This window comes from Siphateles boraxobius, unplaced genomic scaffold (genome assembly GCF_051911475.1).
Source record: "Siphateles boraxobius isolate OS27281-9 unplaced genomic scaffold, OSU_SipBor_1 41, whole genome shotgun sequence".
Lineage (NCBI taxonomy): Eukaryota > Metazoa > Chordata > Actinopteri > Cypriniformes > Leuciscidae > Siphateles > Siphateles boraxobius.
The window spans coordinates 17065140-17086584 of NW_027509042.1; the positions used below are offsets into that span (position 1 = coordinate 17065140).

At 37.8% G+C, this 21445-nt stretch overlaps 1 protein-coding gene across 1 annotated transcript in view; it reads left to right on the forward strand.

Annotated features, from left to right (window-relative positions):
• Positions 1 to 6623: 6623 nt before the first annotated feature.
• Positions 6624 to 21445, forward strand: part of lepr (leptin receptor) — a 54975-nt gene continuing 40153 nt past the window's right edge. Inside the window, exon 1 of the mRNA XM_077198666.1 lies at positions 6624 to 6700. The gene's annotated coding sequence lies outside the window, so the exon portion shown is untranslated. The remainder of the gene's footprint in view (positions 6701 to 21445) is intronic.

The following is a 21445-nucleotide window of genomic DNA, read 5'->3' on the forward strand; positions in this document are numbered from 1 at the left end:
AATGAGTTGTAAAGTATTTTAAAGGTACCGGTATATAAAAGGATGATTGTGTTTTGAATGAAACGCTTTGATAAGGTTTTAGATGATATAGAGAGACAAATCTAACAAATGATTTATAGTGATAATAAAAATGTATCACAAGCAGAGAGCGCAGCCTCAAAAGTTAGTATTAATCATAGAAGCAGATTGATAAACTCCTAGAGAAAACAATGAAGTCGGGTATTAAATTATGGTAATTGAGAACCTGACAACTAAAATTTAGATGAAATTTGAAACATTTTTATTTTTATAAAAACAAATAAGTTAAGCAAAAGCAGTGTTACGGGATTAACAGTTGCTAAATGTGAAATGCGTAAAAAAGGCATTTGATTAAACAAAAGCCTGTTAGTGTTGACCATGAGAGAACTAGAAGCTGATGTGTTGATTTTAGAAGATAAGCTTGTGATTTGGCTGAAACAATTAGCTTATCTGAATTTGTATGTGTGCTGTGGCTGAAGCTGCCATGTGACACAGAGACTCAATCTGAGTGGAAATTTGAAATGTCTAAATTCCCTGTATGGGCAAAAGAAAACTATAAAAATTATGCTTGTATTGAAAATACATGTAATTTATGGAAAAGATGCCTTAAGCTGGGCTAGAGTTAAAAGATGGTAGATAAAGCCTGAAGTTAGAAGTTTATGAGGGTGCAAAGGTACCAGCCCTGAATGCCTCAGAGTCTCTCTCTCAGTCAATGTCAGCTAAAAGCTGTTATCTGAGCCTGTGTCATAAGTGATAATAAGCTATTTGTAGTAAGGCACAGTGTTTCAGTTGAAAACCAGTAGACATGGAGATGTTAAAAGAAATCATTGCCATTCAGAGGGCAATTTATATTTGTAAAAGTTTTAAATGTAAAACTGAATGACTTTTAAAAAAAAGTCTTTAAAATAATAATGAAGACCTTAAATGATAGAAGTGACATTTTTGTCTAATTTATTATAGGACCAGTAACTTCTTTGTCTCATTTTAGTCTTCACCAGGGCCAATGGCTCCGGCTACAGATGTAACAGTACACTGAATAGACGGATGTGAACTAAATTCACTGAATCTAAGCAGTGCTAGGTTGCTGCTTTTAAGATGTTAAATGCATTTTAGTGATGAAATACTGCTGTTATTAATCTGTCTCCCAGTGTAATCACTATTAGGCAGTCCAAATGGCTCTGGTGACTCTCGAATGTGCCTTTTCTAAGCTCCAGAAAACAACTGATTATGTTGAAGAAAAGGGTCAAAGATTCTGTTATGAGAAGAGCGGTTACCAGTGGGCACGAAGGTGATCACTCAACGACGGGTAAGATCTTCTTTGGCCTAACAGAGGACAACCTAAGGCAGGGGGGCACGGCCGCCACTGGGCATCTCCTGAAGGAGGTGTTTCATGTTAGATGGGTATGAGAGTCGAGCGGATGGCTGTGAAGGCCGCAGCATCCTTATATCATTAAGGGGGATGTGCTGTGAGAAGTTACGGCCGTCTGACCCAGAAAATATAAGTTCCTCTATACCACTCACCAGAAACCGCGTTCATTGTATGGCTTGTTTTTCATTTTGACAAGTGTCTGTAACTATGCTAGGGGACAACACCCTGATGAGAAGAAAATTAAAGATAAAGAGCTAATGGAAATGGGCTTTCAAAAGCCAGCTGAGACCATGAGGGGATTGCGATTATTTGTTGTGGAGACAGTAGCAAAACTTTTTGTGATATTGGTTGCCTAATAGGAAAGGAATTGTATAGAAGTGTGGATTTTGAGCTAATATGTCTATAACATAGTTTTAACTCCTGAAGGTCATTGAACATGGTGGTGGCTAAAGATGAAGACAGCATTGTAGATCTGAGAAAAGTCTGAATAACAATGGTCAAAGTTTAGTGTAAGGAATTTACATTCTGTCTAAAATACAGTCTTAGGAGGCTGATTGAAAGATTATTGGTTTATAGGAAGAGAGAGAGACTGTCTGAGTGAAGGAAGGGGGATGGGTACCCTGCCGTTCTGTTATCAGTCAGCCAAGGCAAACTGAAGCAAAGTGATGATAGTGAACCAAAGCAACACAGCTGACTTTTCTAAAATCAAATGAATAATGAACAGACACGTTTTGAAACTGGTTAAGAGGCCATTTAACAAAATTAGATAAAAGTTACAGGAAAATGCAAGGTTTAAAATATAATTTAAAATGTTAAATCTTTTTAGAAAAAATATATGAATAAGAAATTCGAATAAGATGTATGTGTATGTGTATATGTGTGTTGATTGATGGTGACTGCCTTTTATGTCTTGGTAAGTGCGAGTTTAGAGAGGAGCTATTCTGTCTGAATAGTATATGTGTGTCATTAACCTCTGGAAAGATTGTTTTAGCATTATAGATGGGTTAAGGCAAATGCAAATTCGAAAGTAAGCTGAGAAATTTGAGTCAATCTGATGAGAAGGCAACACAAAACATAGGACGAGCTTTAAGTTGATTGATCATTGAGCTCTGTCTGTTAATTATTGTTTTGGTCATTTATGATGTACAGTAGATTTGAATTACCTTCTGGATTAGTTTAAATACTGATGGAAGTTGACATTGTGAAGTTATAGATTTGACAGCAACAAACACGTAGGCTAAGTAAATATCAGATTATCCAGAGAGCCCTTAACAGTTATGTATTGTAAAAAGGTGGAGATTTTTGTTCGACTGACGTTGACGAAGTGTGCACACCACAACCTGACCTGACCAATTGATGACCTGGAGAATGTTTGTAGATGACTGAATTGCGAGACCAACAACAGACCTGAAAAGCAGGATACACTGTAAGACTGAGGGCTGTTGGCATTCAAATGCTCTGATGAGAGGGCACCATTGTGTTAAATTGATGCAAGAGTGGATTCATGCATCAAAAGGGGGATGGTTTGGTTTGAGATTTGCTGAAAGCCATCGCACAGGGGGAACAATAAATGTTGAGAGAACACCGGCTTTAACTGAGTAACAGCCCTGCATAAAGCCAGTCGACAAAATTTCTGTCTGTAAGTGTGCTAATAACAAAGATTGTTTCAGCAGGAAACGCCAGGATAGATGCGGCAGCACAGCAGACAAAAGAAAACTATGTGACTATGTAATTTGGAATCCTGATGTCTCTTACGCTGTGATGCTGTTTGTTTAATTATTTGTTTTTGCCGCAACAACCCGCACCTCGGTCTGGTCTTGGGTGGCATAATAAATCCCACTTCTGACACCACTGTCAAAGATACCATCTAGAGTTCTTTGAATCAACACATGGAGGACAGTGCCAGTTTTACTTTATTTTAAATTCTCCCAAGCCAGGAAAGTGCCAGGTGCTCATATTAAAAAAAAAAAAAAAACTTAAAGGAAAAAAAAAAAACTTCAATATACAAAACAATAACCTTGGAGCAGGTATAACAGTTCATCCAGAGTACTCAGCAGAGACTGCACTCACTACCACCAGTCACACAAAAAAAAAAAAAAAAAAAAAAAAAAAAAAAAAATTCTGTCTGACCACTTCCTTGTGTGAGCATTTATACCAATGGGTAAAACCATTTCTCAGCAATCATAACATGGGAAATATCAAAACCATGAACATGTGTTACAGATCAAATAACCCCATTTCCTTCAGCACACAAATTTAAATACACAGCACACATTTCAATTCAACACTAATTATAAAAAGTATCATCATAATTATACCAATCAACCATTATACATCAATACCCTCATCAAACAATTCCACCCCTTACCCCCCATACTTGGTATCTCCCACTCCCATAAGGCAACACAGTACAGGTACAAAAAGCCTGACAAAAGTCCATTCTGGTCTTCTACTCAAATCAAGATGGCCGCCACCATGTATACTGATCCAGGTGATAGTCAACAGTTTGTAAAAAGCTTGAATGTCCCCTAGGTTAGTGCTCAGGTGGCCAGTCTGAGACACAACAGTCTAACTGTAGGTGTATGTTTGGGTGAATGTGTGTGGAAGCCATCTCTCCCTTTGCTGGTACCTCAAGGTAAATAATAGTCCTTTTAAAAACCCAAGTATGTGTTTGTGTTTCTATACAGGCTAACACAGGGAACTGAGGTCAGCTCTGTGACAATGTTAATATACCATCCTACTGAATTACTAAAATCTGTTTTCTTTTATAATACACTAACAATAAAAAATAAAAAAATGGTGGTAATGAAGCCACATAAGTTCATCACACGTAGCTAATCCACAAGCGGGTAAATAGTGTCAAGGTATTTGACTGATATGATGCTCACGACGAAAGAATAAACTAAATAGTCTTTAATTATAACTTCCAACACAAGAGACAGAAGAATAACGTGGAGAAACACAAACTTGTAACATAAACAACACAGGACAAGGGACAGACTGAAACTTAGGGCAAACAGGGCTTAAATACTTAAGGCAAGCATAGGAGTTAATTATTAAGGGACAGGTGAATGAGGTGGATCAAAATGACAAACAGGAAAACTGGGTCTAAGGAAAATAGCAACAGAACACATTGAAAACTTAGGGTACGTTTACTCGACAACAATATGCAAAAACAAAGAAGTTTTTCCTTTGACTTTTTCGTCTACAGATGACACCATTGTCAAAACGATCCCCATTCACACGGATCCGCGAAAACGACTAAAAACACTATTCTGCTGCCAGGCCATTAGATGGCGATGAAACAAGATTGAAAACGTAATACGCATGTGCATGACATAATTTTCAGAGATTTGCGTTTGTTGTTTACACGGAGACCGTTTTCAAAACCATTCACTCTGGAACCTGTTTTCAAAAGTTTATGTTTTCAGGCACCCAAAACGCCATTGTCGTGTAAATGAACGGCCAAAACGCATAAAACGTTTTACGTTTTTAGCTGAAATGGTGTCGTGTAAACAGCTAAGACAAAACAAAACATAACCCTGATATTACTAACCCCTCCTGGACGGTGTGACCTTGCGCTAAAAGAGAGTCCAACCACGGAGGGAGGTCGGAGTCCTGGAGTCATGACAGGTGACCAGGGTGATGAGGGCAGGCCAGGTAGTCTCCAGAACGGTGCCCGTATTCAGGGGGCCAGGGAGGCGCCGGCAGCTTGGCTCGGCCACTATGGCCGGGGACACATAGCCACGGGAATCAGTTTGGTTTGAAATGTGGGGGGGACAGACACATTCGGAAGTGCATTTTCAGAAGCGGTGGGTACAATGACGCATTCATTTTTTTCTCTCTTTCGCGCAGGTCATGTTTTGAAAGACGATGTCTTGTAGCTTATTAATGTAATTATGTAAATACAAAAAAAAATTATAAAAATGTGATGTCCGACTCGTTTTATGAAGAACTTGTACATTTCTTGATATGCCGCGCTTGTGCGTAACGTTTACTGTTATTACGTATTATTAGCATAAACAATAAATCAGGTAATCTGGCTTTCAACTCAGTGCCTAGCGTCTTTAAGACATCACCGCACGTTGCTGACAAGTTTGTACCCAGCACTTCTGAAAATGCACTTCCGAATGCGTCTCTGTTCCCACATTTCAAACCAAACTGACGCCCGTGAGCATTGGTGGAGATGATCGTGGAGTAGTAGCTATCTTGTTTGCATTATGCTTGCCTTAAATCTATTGCTGAATACGGGAATAGTTGTGATGATGATGATGATGATGATTGGATGCTTTCAAGTTGGTCAAAATGACTGATGTAGATTGGATGACGGCATGTTATAAATTCAGTAGCCTACTTGTCTTTTACTGTTAAAATTACAATAATTTTTTTACAGTAGTATACTGCTGTCACTGCTTATCATTTCATGTCATTTACCCAAGTCTGCACAGTATTTCACACAGTTTATATGAATGAAACTGATATTGAAGCTCTTTTGAATGTGCTCCAGGAAACCTAAAAATAGGCAGTCCTCCATCCTCTTTTACTGTTAATCAGGATACCCATTGCAGCTGCTTCTGTGGAAACTACAGCTATAATAATCAAAATAATAATTAGTTTGGAGGAAGTTTATGGGAAAAGTTTAATCTGAGCCAGAATAACAGGTGTAGGGATTTCACACAGTAGCTTTGATGGAGCAATTTATTTCGTCTGTCAAGAATAGAAAGCTTTAAAATTTAAGATGAGCAGATAGCTGTGAACAGCTGTGTACTGAAAAGTTGTGAGATATTGCAAAAGAGATTGTTGGGATTTTTTTATGTACGTAATGCAATGCAATGTTTGTTGGGATTTTTTTATGTACGTAATGCAATGCAATGTTTGTCCCGTCATTCATTAAACCATTAATGTTAATTATACAGACCATGCAACTGCCATCCACTGTCTTGCTGAGGTAAAGTAAACATAATGGTACATAATTGGCAAACATTCTGAATATGCAAATACATACACATGTATTTTTAGTGAACAATCCATTACTTTTTATAACTTAGTATTAGTTGCCTTGCAAATTTAAAATGAGTCTTTTGCCAAATCTCACACACGCACATATGCACGCATACACACACTAATAGTTGATTGGTGTGTATTTCTGGCACTCCCTCTCAGAATAGCTCTATGTTTGCCTGGAGACCCACTGGAAAGTAGAGATGAGGTCTACAAATTCACTTGAAGAAAACTTAGCTCTCTTACTTTTCACAAACATTCACTGATGTTTTCTCACTTTTCAAGAGTACAGGCCACATACAAACAAAACAGGTGAGTTTCTCAACTTTCGGCAAATCAGTAGCATAGTTCTTGATTCTTGTTTGTTCTTGAGTTTGCAAGTATATATCAGTAGCTGTATAACTGCTGTATTTGGTAAAGGTTGAAGTCTATAAATGTAGGATTCATTTGTAAATGGCCACAGCTGGTGAATTATATTTTGAGTTATTATTATATAGGGTGGCTGTGATACCAGATGGAAAATTAATTTAAGGATTACATGTGATTTAGTTATGGCTTACATATGCAACATGTGGACATGACTGTTCTATCTACTGTATCCATTCCTTGATCCCTTAGTAGCCTCACTTCGCTAATAAAAAACAAGCCAAATTGTTTCAAACTGAAGCCTAGGTTCAGGTTATGTCATATATTTACTCAGATCTTGCACAATGTGAGCTGAGGATTGTTTTGTTGTCTTATAAGGACAGAAGGAGAGCCCCTGAGTGCACCTTATCAGCTCCTGATCTTGTTGATTAAGCAGCCAGGTGGGGTCACCAACAGCAGCATACCAAAAACATCACGCATCTTCAGTTAATGTTCAAAAATCCTATTCTAAAAACCCATTTGATATTTGATGGTGAATTATCCTTACAGGCTTTCTTAAACTAACATAATGACTGAAAGCTATCTATAATCAGAATAGTAACCAAAATATATTGTGCAGGTACCAAAACTATGTGTATGAAATACTATAGGTAACCAGTGCAAGCTTGAACAGCAGAAGGTTCATCCTTGTTTTCGGGATTCATTTTCTTGTGACAGAGATTTTGGGATTCAAAAATGTATTAGCTTTTTCAGTATGTTGCAAGAGAAGAGCTCATATGATTATCTTCACTACATTAACACTAATGACCAGCACAAAAGCTGCGCATATGGTGAACGGCCCTTAATGCGGGATGCAGGGTTGTTTTGTTGATGGGTCATCCAATGATTGTTCAGCAGTTCCAGGAATATGCATGCTGTGTTATTCTAATGATCAATTAGTATTAGTGAATCAGTGCGGTGTGCTCTCGTTCCATTGAGTGATAAGTGATAGTATAATCCAGTATGTGGCTATTTATGTGCCATTAGGGCCAAGCTATCAGGTCAGGTGGGTGGCAGGAGCTTGTGCCAAGACACCTTTGGAACTCTGATCATTCTAATGTTGATATATTACTTGCAAAGAATTATTTTGCTGTTCTGCTGCCACTGACATAAATACTGTAGCACTGGTGTGTTTATAATGTTGATTAATTAATGTGTCAATCACTAATGTGATGCCATGTTATATAACATTATATTGCATTAAAATATTTAAATCTCTTATATGGTCAAATAAATGTTTACCGCAGAGGTTCATTCAGAAAAATGGAGCAGTGCTGCACATGAATGAGTCTAATAGGTTCCGCATTCCCCAACCTGCTGGATGAATGGTGTCCATATCACACTCTGAATGTAGATGACATTGAACAGAGCTCACATGCATTCCCTTATCACACATAATGTAAGATTATGTGGGTAAGTCTAACACCGTAATGTAGCTTTTATGGCCTATGCATGTATACAGAACTTGCAATATGTTTTCTTTTTCATGTGCTATGTGAAGACATTAGAAGTTTGAGACATTTACACATTATGTGATGTGACACAATCAATCATTCTTTATTATATGAACTGGGGGATTTGTCATATACATTAATATAAGCTTACACCATCCACTTCCACAATCAGTCTATTCTTGTCCATGTTTTGGTGTTTAATATACATGAGGGGTGGTAATAAGGACTAATGAGATCTTAATGTGGGCGGAGCTATGTGGTGCAAAGGTGCATAAAATGGAAAACAAAATGCAGGCTAAGCTCAGAAGAGTATGTTATTTAGCTAAGCAGAAACTGTAAGTGTACACTGCAATTATTGTACATAGTATGCATTATACGCTGTTTAGTAGTATAAATAGTGAAATTAGTGCGTTTCACACTGAGCATTTCAAACAGAAAAAGTGGACTTCAAATACCTGGATGATGCACTTAATTAACTGAAAAACAATGTATGGAATGTTGGACACTTCCTGCACTCAGTTGTCACAGCTCCATCTGAATATAAACAACTCTGATTAATGGCTTGAAAGAAAAATGTATATTTTTAGATTAAAACGTTTGCTCTATTATGAAATCAACCTACCACAATAACTTGAAGTCTGCTTTTAATACCTACTTTTCATATATGGAATTAAAGGGAACAGAGAATTAAAACACTGCAGCAAGCTGTTATATTTTTCAGCTAACTGGTTTGGATACAGTTAAACTGACATTACAAATGAAGTCAAATTTATAGCTCTTGAGTTCTACTCTTGAGTGTTAAATTCAGTTAATTCCTGTCTTGGCTGAATAGATCTGCTACGCGGCTGCTGCTGTTGATTATTTCCGGTGCTTTAGAGCAAGTATGGGACTTGCTACTGCCAATACATACAAAACACACTGCTGTGAGAAAGTAAGACATGCTGCTGCTGTACAATATAGCGTGCATGAATTACCAGTTGCAGATCTTTACAGGTTGAGCTGGGAAAAGTAGAGGGTTTCTGAAAGCGTGCTGCACTGCTACAGAAAACACTGACCAAGTATTTGAAGGTTGAGCATGCAAGCTCATTGGCTACTGTTAGAACAGGAACCAATCAGCTGTGCTCTATAGAGAATGATATTATTCCAAGCATTTGAGTTAAGGACCTATTAGCCTGCGTCATCAAGAGTTTTATTACAAAACTTTGTATTTATGCCAGAACAAGAGAAAAGTCTTGTTTTGACAGTTATAAACTGTAGTCTCTAAGTAAATCATAAAGACAGATTGGCAAAACTGTGTTTTTGATGTGTTCTCAAGCTAAACTAGATGTCAGTATTAAGAAGGTTGGGCTTCTGTTTTCTGTTTTGAGAAAAGGCTCCGGTTAAACACATCTGGTAAACTTTGTATGAAGGACGTGATGTAATACATTACTGCTCAGTTTTATGCCAGCAAGATGTCAGTTATGAAATCCACATGTTTTTTGTATAACCAGGCCACCCTGATGACACCAGACTCTTAGTATTGCAATAGATTACTCAGAAGACAGGAAATCATTAGTTCTTTGCATCATGTAACCCTGTGTGAAGGTCATTGTTTATCTTTGCTTCTCAAAATATAAACTGACATTTTTCATACCACAAAAAAAAAAAAAAAAGGTTTTATACTTTGTTATGTGGGCAAAATGAGCAGTGTGAGACGTTGTTGGGATCTCTTCTCAAACAGATGAGACACTGGTGAGATTACATGGGGTCTTTTTTTATTGATCAAGAAACAACTGAGAAATACAACTTTTTAACTTTAGTTAAAAATTCTAGCAAATTATAAATGGAATGGAATTTCTAGGCTTTTTCTTTCCTATTGCGGCTCTTAAAAAAAAAATATATATATATATATAATGTACATGTTTTATATACCTCGTAAATTTATTTGATCGCTAATTATTTATTGACTTACTAAATCGTCATTGAATAAATTTTGTAGCCTAGAAATGTTAAAATTGCAACTTGCGTTTTAGTCACACCCTATCCACCTTATTCTTCGCCGGTTCTAGCCTATTTCCCATGATTCATAGCGGGTTCAACGGACTAAACGGTTTTCTACTTCCTGAAGTGTTTGTTTACATAGCATGCCAGCACTAGCAAGGCTATGGTGATATTTTTTAAAGTGAATAAAGTAGTAGATAATTGTTCGGTCATGATGGGAAGTAGTCGGTGGCTACAAATTTTCATTTTGTTTTTATCTGTGATTTAATAAAAATAACGTGATCAGATCACTTTTGATGAATGCTTTTTTACATTTAGTTTAGCGATGAGGGGATGACACAATCTGAAACACATGGCAAATGGATATAGATCAGACTCTGGTAACTAGGGATGAGTCACGATTTTCGAATATTCGATTAGTTGATTTTATTATAGAATATTGAATAGGTTGTGTGATTGTTGTCAATAAAAAATCCCCATGTTTTCGGTTCTGATGCGGTGACACGTTCATGTAACCAGTGGGTGGCGATGCCAATAATGCATCTAAAAGCTGTCAATCAACTCTCAGACAACAGAAGATGTAGCCTATACATGCATGTGTGCGTGCACTTGATGAAGGGGTGCTATTTTCGAATAATAATCGAATAATACCCAGCGATCTTCGAATATTATCTTTGCTTGAAATGCCCATCCCTAATGGTAACGTATTAGGCGTTTGTCAACAAAATTATGCTAACAGACATGCACCTTTTTCGGTGGATGCTTCAGTTTTAGCGCAGCTAACCTAAAACGTCTACTCTCTGGCATTGAATGTAGCTGTTAGGGAACCGGACATGGGCATTCTCTTCTTTTTTACTTATGCTCAAAGCACTCAGTTTTTAAAAAGATTTTTATCTTCTATGAATTGTTAAAACAACTAACAACAGCACATGTAGAGCCTGAACTCATTCTCTCACTGCTAATACAGGTAGTAGGTCTATCGCTATGAACCGGAAGTAGGCAATCGGAGTCGTCGTCATGGCGGCGCGGATTGTTTAGAGCAGAACAAGGTGTATAGAATACCTGTTTGTTAAAGTGACCTGTTTGTCTGCTGCCATTCACTCACTGATGTTTGTTTATGTCACTATTTTTGATTACTTTCCTGTCCTGACGTTCTTTGGCTGTGGGCGAAAGAAGCTGTGGTGAATCAAACCTGTTTGTTCTTGAGTCCTTGTCCTCAGTCTTTATTACCTCAGTACATCTGGATGTCTCAGAGACAACACAATAAAATGGACTGACGCATTATGTGTGGTATTATGAGTATAGATGGTAGCTGGAGGAACAGAGGTGGAGAGGGAAATTTGGAACGGCAGTGGGTTCGTGCTAAGGTCAAATGGGGACATCACTTTTCCTGGAGAAGCAGCCGATTTAGCATGTTTGAAGTTCACACATATAAAGTTCTCACAGGGCGAAATGCTCTGTTTTAAATATTTTAATGTAAAATTTATTTCCTTTAAATTATTTAATAAAATATTTTGTATATGAAATGTTGCATAATCATTTCACTGAAAAGTGACAAATTGTATTATGGGAACCTATGCATATAGGGGATTTTTTTCATGCATTGTTTTCCCTGTGCAAAAGCTTTTTTTGTTGCCAAATCTTTAAGGTATATGCACCTATATGGAAATGTAATTTAACATATAAATCTACACAAGTCAAGTGTGACAACTAGCCCCAGACTTATACAGAGCCTGTTATGTGTCATATACTAAAACATGCTAACGGACTGTAAAAACTAGCAAACAAGCTCATACCATGTGAGATGGTTTCATGTGTTTTTGTAAGAAAGGGGAAGGAAGTGAATGGAAATGTAATTTGCTGTGTGCCCTGTTATAAAAACAAGTAGCAGAATCACCTCCTCAGCAGTTTTAAGTTTTAACTTTCACTTTCTCTGAATTGTTTTCTTTTCCCTTATGGTTGGCATATAAAACACTGTTAAATTTGCTCACTTCTGGGAAATGAACATCTTTGGCTGAAGTTAGCCAGCTGACTTGACTTGCAGACTACTAAGCCTGGTAGTATGGTGCTGATTATTTGCGCACACATATTAAATGCAAAACATATGAAAGTCTAATTTGAATTCATTGAACTTGCAGCTCAGCACAAAAACTTAAGAGAAAAAATCCAGAGGTCAAATGTTTTGTGCAAACCCATGTGCAGAGTGGGACTCTAGACTTACTCTCAACTGCACTTTTTAACAAAGTGCCCTTAACCTATTATGACGTAAACTGTGTGATTAACCTTTAGGCTATAGGTAATTTCCTTTCGCTGAGAAGACAGCATTATTTATTCTGTCTCCCGTGGTGCTTCAACCAAATCCAGTTATTGATCTGTTGACATGCATTTTGTTTTCCTGTATCTGCAGGCAGAAAAAACTCTGGTTTGCATAATTTTATAGAACTGCCATGATGGAGCTAGGCTTAAACCAACATAGAAGATTGACCAACAAAAGAAAATCGTGGCAGCAGATAGCTACATCTTTATAGAAAAGAGGTGTGTTTGCACTGAAAGTCATGACGTCACAGTGGTATTCCAGTATAAATCTCTAATGATTAAACTTGATTGCGTAGTTGTAGACACATTGAGTTTTGCGCTGAAATATAGTGGCACAACTGTTTAATGAAATCTCCCCACAGTAATTTAGCATCTCAACGTGACTAGACACAGTCCTCACACAGGTATGCATTCATACTGAACCCTTCCAGCAACATGGCATGGGCTCAACAATAATAAGGTGGGAAAATATAGACCTTTCACAGGCAGAAAAAGGGCCTCTATGGTTGTTGCTGATCGGTTGTGTTGACGTGGGAGGGGGGGGGGGGGGATGGGTGCTGATCAGTTTTGTCGGGGGGGGGGGATGTAGTTGGGTGCTGAGGGCACGCAAGGTCTCTTGCTCTCTGCCGCGCGCCCCTACATAGTTTGGAGCACACAGTATGTTCTATCTCGCATGCGCTGCTCTAGATTCCTGGAGATTTGAACTAACAGTTAATTTACGGGCATCAGGGAGCCGCTATCAATATGCGGGATTTTTATAGGTTAAATTTTTTTTAAACAATTCAGCAACTCCAAAAAGGAGGACAAATGAGTGTCCGGCTTGAGGCTACGCCTGACGCCGGACAGGGGGCTTAAAATCTGGACTGTCCGGCCCAAATCCGGACGTATGGCCACCCTAAGTACAGTGCTTGTGATGAAATGCTGACAACAGAGCAAACAGAGATCAGAATGATATCAGAGAAGGATGTTTATGAAGTAAATGTATCAAAAGAATAGAATGTTATACAAACAGAGCTGGTGTGCGCGAACAGATGCTTAAGCTGTTGAGCGCATCACTTTTTCAAAGACACTGAAAATGTTGTAGTTCGGTCAGATATTTCAATAGCACATAAAGTAAAATGAGGCACATATTACTAACGTTAACTGGTGGTAAAGAGAGATTTGGACTTATGTTGCATGCTCTTGATTGCTGATCGTACACTCAGCACACATGCGTCATCTGGATGAAAACCATATCATATCTGTAAGTAAAACTTGAACTGTGTTAGGTAATTTATGTTTAACAAGTGGTTTCTTACAATTTTAGTATAATGTAAGGAACCAAGCTTAGTGTGCAAAAACATCCGAAGTGGGCGCCCAGAGAGCCACGTCTCAGACAATGCTTGAATCCATTTCCCAAGCATTATTCCAACTCTTTTGCCGGGTCCGCTACACACAGATTTGATTTGGCACAGTTTTTTTTTAAACACCAGATGCCCTTTCTGACACAACCCAGCACATTCCCACAAAAATTTGGCATATCCAATCCACCTAACATGGACTGTGGGGGAAACCGGAGCACCCGGAGGAAACCCACGCTGACAACATGCAAATTCCACACAGAAAAGCTCAAGAGGGGCTCGAACCGGGGATCTTTTTGCTATGAGGTAACACTGCTACCCACTGAGCCACTGTGCTACCCAACAGACAATGAATTTTCTTTCATTTCTTTGCAAATTCACATAAAATTATGTAAAAACACCCGTCTTTGCGAGTATCTTAGTATCTTGTCGTAAGTGAACGTAAACAATTGAGAAACAAAACGCATGCGTAACAGTACATTGGATCCGTGCATTCGGTCTTAAAGAGACAGCAGCTCAATAAACCTGCTACTGTTTTATTGTTAATCAAATAATAAAGGACAAAGAAATCACTCACTGCTCTGACTGAATGACTTTGTTAACTTTAATAAAGATTAGGGCAGGTAGGTTTTTTGAGGCAAGTTGGAGCTAAACTCTGCAGGACAATGGCCTTTCAGGACCAGGTTTAGAAAACCTTGCTATATACGGTGGCCCAAAAAAGTATTTAGACACCTCAAATACCACACTTAAAATGTACAATTGTCATTGTATTACATAACAAAATATCAAACCAAGAGATATTTTTTAAAGAAAGTTAAGTAAAAAGGCATTTTAAATTATAAAACAACCAATATACGGTTCAAAATTAAGGCAAAAATTATTTGAACGTTTAGTAGCAATCCAATACTACATCCACCATGTTGGCATTTCTTTGACAGGCTGCAATTTCATTCCTAACAATTAGGGGGCGATCTAATAATGCTGGGTTCAGATAGTTAGTTGACCAGTAAAAGAAGAGAGTATTGCTACCTCTCAGGTAGCATGCTTCCAAGTCCTTGGGTGCTTCTCAATATCCCTCCTCGTCTCCTCGCTCCTCTGTCCTCCATCCTATGACCCGGAAACCAATCAAGCACAGCCATCTTGAAGGACATCTCAATTCTCTAATAGCACCGCGAGGAGTCGAGGATCGAGGAGTGAGGAGGCTTTCAGAGGAGTTATGAGCGAGGATACACTGGTGTATCCTATGCGGAAGTTTTTTATTGACTAAACGTTGCGCAATAATTTGAATTTAAACTTTACCCTTGCAGTTTATATAAACCACACATCTCGCATATTTCAACAGGGTATCTTGATTTATTATTATTCATTATGAATTTCTTCAATAAAAAAAATTTAACAACATAACGGCAGATCCTTTGAGCGCTGCTGATGACGCTATGAAGTGACGCTCAAGTGATCAAGTATTCCAATGTATAAAAAAAGGTTTCATTCGATTCCTCAGTCCTCATTTTTTTTCCTTGCGTCCTTCCCTCACATCCTACAGGGGGAGGAGCTGAGGCGCCAGGAAAGGAAGCGAGGAAAGGAAACGAGGATGCACAAATAAGAAATGAGAAGCACCCCCCGTTTGGAAATGTTTGGTTTCATGCTCAACTGTAAGTAAATCAATATTATGCGTGGACTATCGTGGCTTAAATGCAAAAACCTACCTGGATGCTACCCATACCCCAAATTCAGGATATTCTGGAATCAATACATGGAGCGACAGTGTTTATTACACTTGACCTAAAGTCTGGCCATTGGAAAATGGAAATGGAATCATAGAGTATACAGAAGACAGCCTTTGTTAGATCTGTAGGTCTATTTGAATTTTTGCGTCTTCCCTTTGGCCTAAAAAATGCTGCTGCTTCCTTCCAGAGGCTGATGGAGCATGTTTTCTGGGAACTGAAAGGAAAATGTTGTCTTGTGTACATTGATAATGTGGCACTGTACTCAGAAAATGAAGAAAAGCACTTAGAACATCTCAATCAAGTGTTTAGCTGTCTCTATAATGGAGGCCTCACAACTTTTTTTTTCAGAGTTCCTTTACTTTCTTAGGCCATCTCATATCTGGAAAAGGAGTCAAGACTGTTCCATCCAATGTGTCTGCAGTATGTGAGTTTCCTCTGTTCCTCAATCTCTCAAGGATGTACAATGTTTTTTTTTTTAGGACTGTCAGGATGGTATCATCGATTTATACCCAAATTTTCTGAGAAGGCTGCTCCACAACATGCCCTAAAACAAAAGAAAGCCACATGGTCCTGGGCGGATGATTGCCAAAAAGCTTTTGATACCATGAAGCGGGACCTAACCAATGCACCGGTGTTAGTTCCGTCTCACTTTACCAAGCCATTCAAAGTACAAACGGATGTTAGCGTGGCTGCCTTATTTACTAAATGGTTTACAATTCATGTTAATGTTTATGACCCTCCCTAAATTCATGTATAGCACTTGTTCAAAGAAGCAGTTATAGCCTGATGGGATGTTCAGTGGATGCGCACTTCAGAGTCTCGGCAGAAGTATGTCATCTGTACTTTTCGCCTAAGTTGTTTAATACTGAAAATTCAGACTCAAATTAATACTTAAATACTAATAATTTCACATACTACTTTTCAATTTTTAGTTAAACTTGGCTTTTTAAAAATATAATACAATATATTATTTTTGTAGTTATCACTTGATATTTTGTTATCAAATAACAAAATTCCTTCATTTTTTAGTATGGCTTAAGTGTGCAAATTCAGAAATAAACTTTTATTTCTTAATCTTTTCCTAGCTTGTGTGTGTGTGTTGATTTGTGGTGATCAGGCAGATGCTAATGTATGAGTCAGCTCATTAGAGGGGGTTAATTGAAATGGTGACTTAGGGCTCAAATATGTGTGTCAGTTTGTCTGGGACCAACAGAATTAAACATCTAAATCTGTTACTGACCTTTTCAAGGCTTGTAGATAATGCATTGTATTGACAAGATAGAGAGGTGAAGTTCAAAGGGTTTAAATTGGAGAAAATTGATATCTATAGCCAACCCTGAAAATAGAACATAATATATCATTAAAAAACAAGTTGTACTGTATAATTTCTCAGATTGGCTTCATTATCATTATTATATTCCACTATTATCCTCCAGCTATCAATTTGTCTTCCTTGCTCTCCAGTCTTGATTGTGATCTACAATAACACCGCAAATTGTACTGTTACGTTTCCATCAGAAGACTGAGTAAATGTAATATTGTTGACATTTTGTTCACCACGGTATGTTTGCAACCTCATTACGGTATGCTTCTCATTAGTTACCCAATACATCTCACAGTCCTCCTGACAATATATCTCAACCCTGATTGTGAATGGTGCCTGGTCATTGGGTTCCAAAGGAAAGATTGTCTAATTGTAAATCTCCTTTTGCCTTCAGCGTGCCGTAAAATTCGCCCTTACCCATTGCTTCGTTTCTTCCCTAGAGAAACAAATCTCTGTAAGTTTCTATTGTGTTTAAAATGGTTTGGCTTTAACGTCCAACCATATATCTGAGCTACACATGCACCTCTGTTTTGGAATAAGGGAGCATTTGACCTCCTTCATTTCCAAAACTAGTGTGTGAGCAAACATCTGAATATTTAATTAGTGCTGCACATGCAAGTTCTCTAGAGATCAGGACATGGATTGTGCATGAGGTCATCCCTCCTGATGGTGAGAGATCCACATCCTATTCCTAACTAAAGGAATTTGACATCATCCACATCTTAACTAAAGGAAACTGAGCAGTGCATCCTCAGTCTTTTATGTAAACTCGTTTAACATACTACTTTTCACCAATATACAATAAAGAAATGAAGTACATTCAGATGCAGGGCTTGAGTTGGTTAAAAATAATCAGAAAAAAATGGCTTAGAAAAGTGTTTCTGAAAAAGGTTTAGCAGGAGTTTTTAATAAAACCAAAAAAATTATTGATTTTTGCAGTTACCATTTGGTTTGATAACTGCTTTTGCCTCACATTTAGTGCTTTGATATGACAGATGCTATATGAGCTAAAACGGACATAATCACATGATTCTTTCCCAGACTCTTGGCATTTGTAAGACTTAGAAGTTTGTAATTTCTAGGAAAAATACACATTTTTCAGATTGTCCATTGAATGCACACTTCAGAATCTCAGCAGAAGTAGGATAGTAGGTCATTGCATACCGTTTTATAAATATTGCTAATTCAGATACTACTTTTCACAGTATGGTATGCATATTCAGACAAGACTTGATATGGTTAAAAATAATCGTGAAAATGGCTCAGAAAATTAGTTCAGAGATTTGTATTTTTACTTTTGCAGTTACTTCTTGGTTTAATAACTGATTCTGATACATTTTCAGTGCTTTGATTTAACAGATGCAATATGTGCTACAACAAAAGTAAACACATGATACTTTCCTCTAGCCATTTCAAAAACTTAAAAGTTTGTAATTTCTAGGAAAAGTGCATATTTTGTGGATATTATGGTTCTTTAATTGGTTTGTGTTTTTTTATGCTTTTACATAATAACAATCAGTGCAACAGTTATGCAGCCATAATGCAGTATTAGAGGCCATGTCATGACTCATTTGAAATCTTCCTTGGTGATGCTCCCAGGCGCTAGTGATTTAATGACAACTCGTGCTATGCATGCATGACTAGTCTAATTTATCTGGGCCAGACCTGAGCAGAAGGAGAGTGTCAGCCCCCCTGCAGTCAAAGGACACCTACATTACACTGAGATTCATACAAATCATTTGCAGCTCACATGCAAACATTTACCCACACAAACGCATCTGTTCTGCTGTCACCGTTTACTGCAGCAAGACCTGTAAACTTGGAGAGCCTGCGGGGAGAACAACATGGATTCTTTGAATGTTTTAAAACGAACAAGCATCTTATTGCATCTAATCATAGATAATCAATGATTGTCATACAACTGACTCAATGAACTGAGAACCAACTCTTTTTGACATGTTCGATCATAATGAACCGAGGGGCTGAATGTGCTGAAGCTTGGTTAGCATGTGAAGTGAACTGGAGATTTGACTGATGCATGAGGCAAAATTTCTAAGCGAACAATAGAAATGTTACAAATAAATGTAATTAAATAGCTGGCGACTTCACTCTATGACAGTTCTATCAACCAATATGAAACATGAGAGATAATTCATATTAATTGTAATACTTGTTTAATGTGAATGTGTTATATCCACCTGCTGGAGGTGCCCCATGATCTCTATCAGAGGGCAATGCCCCAACTCCTTTATCTCACCATGAACTACATTTCCCATAACCCATTGTCTGGACTCGGTTTGATTACTTCCACCTGTGTGCCATTTGCTTGTCAATGTTGCCTATAAGATCTGGGTGTTTCTCAAATGGAAGGCTGCATCCTACGAAAGCTACATATCTTGGCTGCCATGTCATCAAATGTTGCTGAAGCCTTTATTTTGACAAACAGGTGATTCAAAACAGGTAGAATGAAGGATGCATCGGATGTATCCTTTGTGGCCCTATATTACCCACAATCCTTTGCACACATTCCAATTCACGAAAATAAACTGACAGAGAACGAGTTGGTACTGAGCTTGGCTGAGTTTATTATGAAATGTAAAACAAAAATAATGTTTTCGGACATGAAAGTATAGATGTTATCTTTTGTTTTGCTGTAAATTAATCACTATACTGAACTGACAATAATGTAATTCACTGTATTTCATTAATAAAAGCCAGTTAATATAAAGATTTGTAATAACAAGTATTTTTTCAAAATTAAGTTTTATTATTTTTGTGCTGTGACTGTGTGGACAGGAACATGTGTGACGTAGCCATGTGCTCTGACTAGACCGTCTCATTCTAGTGTTTAATTGCTGAGGAGGAGTCTACAAGCCTCAGAAGGACTGAACTAGGAAGGACGTGTCTCGGTAGGATGCAGCCTTCTGTTTGAGAAACACCCTTTCACAACTTGTGAAGTCTTGTTGATGTTGAAACTGCATTTCTGAGTATTTTGGTTTCCTGTTCTTTGGTTTTGATCTTCTGCATGTTACCTGGATTGCCTTGTTTGCCTTATTACCTGTTTCTTGGACTTTGCGTGTTATATGGATTATACTGACTACTGTGTTTTTTGACATATTGCTTGTTCTTGGCTGTTTTTTTGATTACCTTGAAATAAAGCTGCGTTTGGATCTTTCACCAAGTCTCAGAGCAGTTTGGTAACAGAATGGATTATATGTAAAAAAAAAACATATAAAACAAAAAACAAAAATATTTACTGGTAATTTTACAAAAATTTCTATTAACCCTTAAAACACAACCTAATGCAATGCTTATTTCAAAATACAGGCAAAACACCATGTAAAACAATATTGAAAATTTCTTCATACAGTATTTATACACATTCATTTTTTCAGTGATATTGTCATGGTTTGGGTTTTGGGTTAGGGCGAGGGTTAGTTAGGGTTAGGGTTGTCAATTGTTCCTAGGTGTTTCTTATTAGCCACGCTCCCTTGTTATCTTGTTTGCCTGTGTATTAAAGCTCTGTGTCTAGTTCAGTCTTTGTGAGTTCTTGATGTTGTAATGTTTGCTGTTAGCTGTCTCTATGTTTCTGTCTGATGTTCCTGTTCTGAGTTTTCCCTGGATTACCTTTTTGTATTATTCTTATTTAAAGTGCTTGCTATTGGATTAGCTCTTCGTCCTTGCCTCAACGTTACATATACAGGTCCTTCTCAAAAAATTAGCATATTGTGATAGTTCATTATTTTCCATAATGTAGTAATAAAAATTAAACTTTCATATATTTTAGATTCATTGCACACCAACTGAAATATTTCAGGTCTTTTATTGTTTTAATACTGATGATTTTGGCACACAGCTCATGGAAACCCAAAATTCCTATCTCATAAAATTAGCATATTTCATCCGACCAATAAAAGAAGTGTTTTTAATACAAAAAAAGTCAACCTTCAAATAATTATGTTCAGTTATGCACTCAATACTTGGTCGGGAATCCTTTTGCAGAAATGACTGCTTCAATGCGGCGTGGCATGGAGGCAATCAGCCTGTGGCACTGCTGAGGTGTTATGGAGGACCAGGATGCTTCGATAGCGGCCTTAAGCTCATCCAGAGTGTTGGGTCTTGCGTCTCTCAACTTTCTCTTCACAATATCCCAAAAATTCTCTATGGGGTTCAGGTCAGGAGAGTTGGCAGGCCAATTGAGCACAGTAATACCATGGTCAGTAAACCATTTACCAGTGGTTTTGGCACTGTGAGCAGGTGCCAGGTCGTGCTGAAAAATGAAATCTTCATCTCCATAAAGCATTTCAGCAGATGGAAGCATGAAGTACTCCAAAATCTCCTGATAGCTAGCTGCATTGACCCTGCCCTTGATAAAACACAGTGGACCAACACCAGTAGCTGACATGGCACCCCAGACTATCACTGACTGTGGGTACTTGACATTGGACTTCAGGCATTTTGGCATTTCCTTCTCCCCAGTCTTCCTTCAGACTCTGGCACCTTGATTTCCG